The 7,343-nt window shown below is 45.0% G+C and overlaps 1 non-coding gene across 1 annotated transcript; it reads left to right on the forward strand.

Annotated features, from left to right (window-relative positions):
• Positions 1-437: 437 nt before the first annotated feature.
• Trnal-caa (transfer RNA leucine (anticodon CAA)) lies at positions 438-512 on the forward strand. The gene has a single exon. It is a non-coding gene; the product is annotated as a tRNA-Leu (tRNA).
• Positions 513-7,343: the final 6,831 nt, after the last annotated feature.

The following is a 7,343-nucleotide window of genomic DNA, read 5'->3' on the forward strand; positions in this document are numbered from 1 at the left end:
GCTAAGCCATGTCTCCGCAATATCCTTTCTTTCAGGAGTGCTAGTTCTGCAAGGTTCGCAGAAGAGCTTCTGTAAAGTTTGGAAGGTAGGAGACGGATACTGGCAGAAGTAAAGCTGTGAGTACCGGACGTGGGTCGTGCTTCGGTAGCTCAGTTGGTAGAGAACTTGCCCGCGAAAGGCAAAGGTCCCGAGTTCGAGTCTCGGTCGGGCACACTGTTTTAATCTGCCAGGAAGTTTCATATCAGCGCACACTCCGCTGCAGAGTGAAAATCTCATTCTGGAAACATCCCCCAGGCTGTGGCTAAGCCATGTCTCCGCAATATCCTTTCTTTCAGGAGTGCTAGTTCTGCAAGGTTCGCAGAAGAGCTTCTGTAAAGTTTGGAAGGTAGGAGACGGATACTGGCAGAAGTAAAGCTGTGAGTACCGGACGTGGGTCGTGCTTCGGTAGCTCAGTTGGTAGAGCACTTGCCCGCAAAAGGCAAAGGTCCCGAGTTCGAGTCTCGGTCGGGCACACAGTTTTAATCTGCCAGGAAGTTTCATATCAGCGCACACTCCGCTGCAGAGTGAAAATCTCATTCTGGAAACATCCCCCAGGCTGTGGCTAAGCCATGTCTCCGCAATATCCTTTCTTTCAGGAGTGCTAGTTCTGCAAGGTTCGCAGAAGAGCTTCTGTAAAGTTTGGAAGGTAGGAGACGGATACTGGCAGAAGTAAAGCTGTGGGTACCGGACGTGGGTCGTGCTTCGGTATCTCAGTTGGTAGAGCACTTGCCCGCGAAAGGCAAAGGTCCCGAGTTCGAGTCTCGGTCGGGCACACAGTTTTAATCTGCCAGGAAGTTTCATATCAGCGCACACTCCGCTGCAGAGTGAAAATCTCATTCTGGAAACATCCCCCAGGCTGTGGCTAAGCCATGTCTCCGCAATATCCTTTCTTTCAGGAGTGCTAGTTCTGCAAGGTTCGCAGAAGAGCTTCTGTAAAGTTTGGAAGGTAGGAGACGGATACTGGCAGAAGTAAAGCTGTGAGTACCGGACGTGGGTCGTGCTTCGGTAGCTCAGTTGGTAGAGCACTTGCCCGCGAAAGGCAAAGGTCCCGAGTTCGAGTCTCGGTCGGGCACACAGTTTTAATCTGCCAGGAAGTTTCATATCAGCGCACACTCCGCTGCAGAGTGAAAATCTCATTCTTGTGTGAATGCCCTGAAAAGCTAATCATTCGCATATCACAGCATCTTCTTCCTGTCGGTTAAGTTTCGCATCTGTAGCACGTCATCTTCGTGGTGTAGCAATTTTAATGGCCAGTAGTGTATTTGGCACCACAGTGACACAACGAACTGTTACAAATCGGTTACTTCAAGAACAGCTCCGAGACAGATGCCCTCCAGCGTGCATTCCACAGACTCCAAGCCACCGCTGTTCATTGCAAGGGTTCAGTGGAGGGGAAGGTGGAGGTCTTTTGTGTTTTCTACATCTACATCTACATCCATACTCCACAAGCCACCTGTTGGTGTGTGGCGGAGTGTACCTTGAGTACCTCTATCGGTTCTGCTTTCTATTTTTGTCTCGTATTGTTCGCGGAAAAAAAGACTGTCGGTATGCCTGTGTGTTGGCTCTAATCTCTCTGATTTTATCGTCAGGGTCTCGTCGAGAGATATACGTAGGAGGGAGCAATATACTGCTTGACTCTTCGGTGAAGGTATGTTCCCTAAACTTTAACAAAAGCCCGTACCGAGCTACTGAGCGTCTCTTTTGCAGAGTCTTCCATCTCCGTAAAGCTTTCGCTATTACTAAATGATCCTGAAATGAAACGCGCTGCTCTCCGTTGGATCTTCGCTATCGCTTCTATCAACCCTATCTGGTACGGATCCCACACCAGTGAGCAGTATCAAACAGTGGCCGAACAAGTGTACTATATCCTACTTCCTTTGTTTTCGGACTGCATTTTCTTAGGATTCTCCCAATGAATCTCAGTGTGGTATCTGCTTTACCGATGATTAATTTTATAGGTTCATTCCATTTTAAATCACTCCTAATGCCTACTCCCAGATAATTTATGGAATTAACTGCTTCCAGTTGCTGACCTGCTATATTGTAGCTAAATGATAAAGGATCTTCCTTTCTATGTATTCGCAACACATTACACCTGTCTACATTGAGATTAAATTGCCATTCCGTGCACCATGCGACAATTCGTTGCAGATCCTCTTGCACTTCAGTACAATTTTTGATTGTTACAACCTCTCGATATACTACAGCATCATCCGCAAAGAGCCTCAGTCAACTTCCGATATTATTCACAAGGTCATTTATTTATATTGAGAATAGCAACGGTCCTACGACACTCCCCTGCGGCACACCTGAAATCACTGTTACTTCGGAAGACTTCTCTCCATTGAGAATGACATGCTGCGTTCTATTATCCAGGAACTCTTTAATCCAATCACACAATTGGTCTGATATGTCACATGCACTTGTTTTGTTAATTAAACGAACTGTATCAAGCGTCTTGCGGAAGTCAAGAAACACGGCATCTACCTGGGGATCCTTTTCTATGGCCCTCTGAGTCTGGTGTTATGGTGAAAGCTCGTTCTGCGACGGTGGCAGTGATAGTTATGTGTTCATTAGTAGGTACTTGCAACCAACCATCCTGCGTGATAGACACACTGGACCTACATCAGGAGTTGTGGCCCGGGGCGCGACTTCGAATGACAGCGAGACCATCTTCGTGGTTACCCGACTGGCTATGACTGCAAATTTGTTCTTCTATTCATAAACAGTATTCCAGGGTGTGTGTTCCCACAGGATAACGCCTGTCCACATACGGCTGTTGTAACTCAACATGCTCTACAGTGCGTCAACATGTTGCCTTGGAATGCTCGACCAACGGATCTGTCTCCAAGCGAGCACTTGTGTGATATCATCGGATGACAAATCCAACGTCATCCACAAACAGCCTTAGCCATTCCAGTAGTGACCAACTAAGTGCAAAAGGCGTGGAACCACAAAGTTATATGCAGCACGTGCACAACACAGTGCATGCTTGCACTCAGCATTCTGTGGTTTACGCAGACTGTTAGTGCACCAGAATTTCACATTTGCAATGGCTTATCTCACGGTTACCTTAACCTGTGATCTTACAATGTGATCCACTTCCGTTTGACATAAAAGTTTTCTGGGCATGGTACCGCGTCGTAATGTAAAAAAACTACTGTTGCTGGAGAAATACCAACGCTTCAGCCACTGTTGCATCGGCTTTCTTCTGTGTCTAATGCTGCGTTCTATCTAAGCAGTGTCCTTTATATTTTGTTGTTACTGTTCACTGCGCATGCCATTACGTCATAATTTTAAAAATGTTGTTAAGTTCATTGGTCACTTAAAGAGGAAGGAGAGGGAACTTCATTTTAAGAGGTTATTGTGGTGGAGGGAGAACGTGACCTCTGATGTCTATTGGCTCTTGTGTTATGTACCGTGATTGGCTTGCCCCATCTTGGCTGCCAGCAATCAGAGCCCAACAGACCGCACTGCCGACACGAGGCACGAGCACTACAGGCGAGTAGCTGCGACGTCCAGCAGCTGGTAAACAGCAGCAGACTTCTCATTCGACGGTGACTCTGGCCGCGGAAGCCTACGTAACCGCTTACATTTGTTACCTACACAATGTATTCCCGAAATTTCATTACTTTACAGTAACTATTCTTTGGTGTTGTGATTTTACGTGTCAGTGTATCATGAGTAAGTACGAGGTACAGGCTGTGCGCCACTGTCGCCATTTGCCGACAATATGCCTGCCGGTCTAGTACTGTCGTAAGACCATGCTCTCAGGAAGTTGTTAGTTTTCAGTTAATCATTACTAGTTGAGTAGATATTAGCAGTTTGTGGTGTTCAGTAAATGAATACATCATAATGGCAACTCTTTTCAACGTTATTCGGAATATTGTAACATCCCGCTTCATCACTAAGAATCACAGGTGGTAGAATTGCACTTTACAGAGAACCCGACGGCGCGGATACTGCTTCTGCGAGGGACATAAACTTCTAGGGCTTCTGGCCAAAACAGGTAGAAAGAATCCTACATGACGACTCACTAAGACAGTCCAAGGGCATATTGTCTTCTAATGAACGTAAAATTCGGTTGGAAAAGGAAGTGCAGTCGCACTGTGTGCCTTTTATGTCATCCTCTACCCCCTACAGACTCGCTGGCCAATCTGAGAGATTCTGGAAGTGTAGTACAAGAGGAAGAGTTCTTGATTTTGGCATCCTTTGCGTGTCATGAATGGGTTGCGTTTGGATAAACTGCAGTAATTGTATGAGGCATCTTTTGAGAATGGAATATGATCGCAGTTAGATAACTTGCGACGGAAGAAGCTATTTATTACAAATTTGTGTGAGGAACAGGAAGTACAGTTCGACGGCAAGTGCAACGGAAAAAGGAAACGGGAAGTCAACAATAACTGTAAAAACTGACTGAAATTTGTAATTTTCGGACAGCACCATTAAAAACTGATTTGATTGGAAACAGGATACAGGGGCTGCTGGAGTGGAGGGCTGAGCAACAAATTGAGGATAGAATATAAAATGTAATTTATTACGCAAGAAAATTCATGCAAGGTACTGGTAACAACATACTGACATATAACCCTTTCAATTTAAATGTACGTCAGCTGATTTAACATGAATCATCAACAAGTTATCTAACATCAGTCTGTAAATATGAGATTTAAACCTTTCCCAAAATTTTAATGTTTGTGAAATGTTATTAGGAAACACAGAAAATTACCAAACTGGTCACTGTATTTAAGCCTTACATAACCTAATGGGCACAATAGCTTACAGGAAATAATATTACAGACGTATAGCAATATCTGCCCAGTATAGCACTGTCTTACGTGACCTTGTGTGCTACAATGATTGACAGAACCAACTCGTATAGTTAAATGGTAAATATTCTCCACAATGGCGCTTGCACACCGAATTACCAAGTACAGTCTGGTCCAGAATAACGAGTGCCCTACCACTGATTAAACTACTGAGAATCAGTAATGAACTGTTTTACAAGGCAAGCATATTCAGTTCAGACAAGTTAATAAGACAGCGCATCCATTTGAATTTTACCACAGAAATCCACCAATAGTCGTAAGCCGGACGGTGATTCGAAAAGGATTGATAACAAGTTATCGAAATGTTGGCGGTTGGCACTAAACCCATGGCGTGCGATAGATGTTTGGCCAGAAACACCGTTGCAACAGCAGCCGTTAACAACAGTACCCACACAACTCTTTCTAAAACCACACCGTGAAATAACGTCAAAGGGGTTTCCTAAACGGTTTAACACTCAACAGTAGTAAGAGAAAGAAACCAATAAACATACACACGGCACTTATAATTAGCTTTGAATTATTCCTAGCTGTGGTTAAGATTGAATTAATTTTAATCCAACAGGTAAACAGTGATATCACAGTAGACTTAAACTTTATTTGACTAGCGTGACAATTTGGCCGTCATCTTCAGTAACAAACTGAAATGCAATTTAAAGACAGTGAAGTAAGGATATTGTGAAACACTTAAACAATTTAAACAAACACGCCCACGTAGACACTCCAGCTCATACGTAAATCAAAGAGGGCACAAGTCAGTATTTCGGCACGCGACGTGGGAACACTCACTTCTCAGCAGCGCAAGCCAAATACGACACAAAGAAGTCTCGCTGTAACTCCACCAGACGAAGATGCACCAAACTAACAGCTCACCTTTAACAATATTAATCCAAATGCCGCTAATGGCCAGTCCGTAGCCACAGCGCGAGGAAGGTTGAAGTCGTAAACAGAACGAACGACAGCGAGTCCCTGCAGCACCTCCAGTTCCGCTGCTCTGCCGGCCCCAATGCAGCTGCCACACCCACACCACTTGCCGAAGCGACCTCCGAGGTCTTCCGGCGTCGCTGCGCCCAGGCCCGCTCGTCTCTCTCTGCCCGAGACTCCCTTTTGGCTTCCCGTACGGAATCCCAGAGGGCGCACCAACCCGCGCACCGCAAAGAGGATCGAAAGAGGTAGAACACACTACACCGGAACAATCAAATCGCAGGGGCACACGGCACAAAAGCTCCGCGAGTTTCATAATATGGAAAGAGTGTCGCCTATCGTAATACTAGATCTGTTCAAAAAATTCCGGAAATCTGTCCACAAAATTTTTCTACGCTTACCTTTTACTTAATATGCATAGTCTCCTAAGAAATATTCTCCTGTTCAATTGATACATCACTCCCAAAGCCGTTTCCACTTTCGGAAGCGGTCTTGGGACGCCTACTGATGGATCGTGCGAAAAGCCGTGTGCAAATTTCCTTTTATCTCGGCTATCGTTGCAAATCTTCGTCCTTTCAACGGGGTTTTCAACTTTAGAAATAAAAAGAAATCCGCAGGGGCCAGGTCTGGAGAGTATGGAGGATGAGGCGGTACAGCATTTCGTTTTTTGTGTGATAGGGGCTGAATGTGAGGGTGCGTTATCGTGATGAAAGAGCCATGAGTTACCTCGCCACATTTCACGGCCGTTTTCTTCTCTCACATTCTCTCGCAGGCGTCGCAACACGTCCCGATAGTACCATCGATTAACAGTTTGTCCCTGTGGCTCAAATTCATGATGAGCTAATCTTTCAAAATCGAAGAAAACGGATTTGACATTTGGCATGACCTGAAAAACTGTTTTTGGTCTTTCCCGATCCAATGTTATGACTGAAGCTTAGTCTCAAAATCATAACCAGCTACGATTCTCCTAAGGAACATCTTGTTCTCTTTTGCGCGATCCAAAAGAACTTCACATATTGCGAGTCGAAGGTCTTTCTGGTCTTGACTCATGAGCCCAGGGGCGAACTTGGCGGCGATACGATGCATTCCAAAATACTTCGTCAGGATTTCGGGGCATGATCCAACTGAAATGTTACATTCTTCTGCAATCTCTTGGAGTCGGTCTTCAATTGGCATAAAAATTTATTGACCTTCCTGACATGATCGTCGTCAGCAGACGTCTCGAAGGGCCTCTTGAACGATGGATATCTTTAACTTCCGCCCAGCCGTTTTTAAGCCTTGTGAACTATTCGTGACACAGAGCACGGTATAAGTACTCATCACCCGAGGCTCCCTACATTATTTGGTGTGTCTCTGTAAAGGTTTTATTGAGTTTCACGCAAGATGTAATACAGTCACTTTGCTACTCTAACTCTGCCATCTCGAAATTCGCATTCTGTGCGACATAACGTTCCACGCAATACAACACTAAACATTAACTAACGCAGTTTCGTCACTGCAGCAGCTGCAACTTGTGCTGAAAACCAAAAGAAGATTATTAAACGACAGCTAATG

Source organism: Schistocerca gregaria, chromosome 3 (genome assembly GCF_023897955.1).
Source record: "Schistocerca gregaria isolate iqSchGreg1 chromosome 3, iqSchGreg1.2, whole genome shotgun sequence".
In the NCBI taxonomy this organism is placed as follows: Eukaryota; Metazoa; Arthropoda; class Insecta; order Orthoptera; family Acrididae; genus Schistocerca; species Schistocerca gregaria.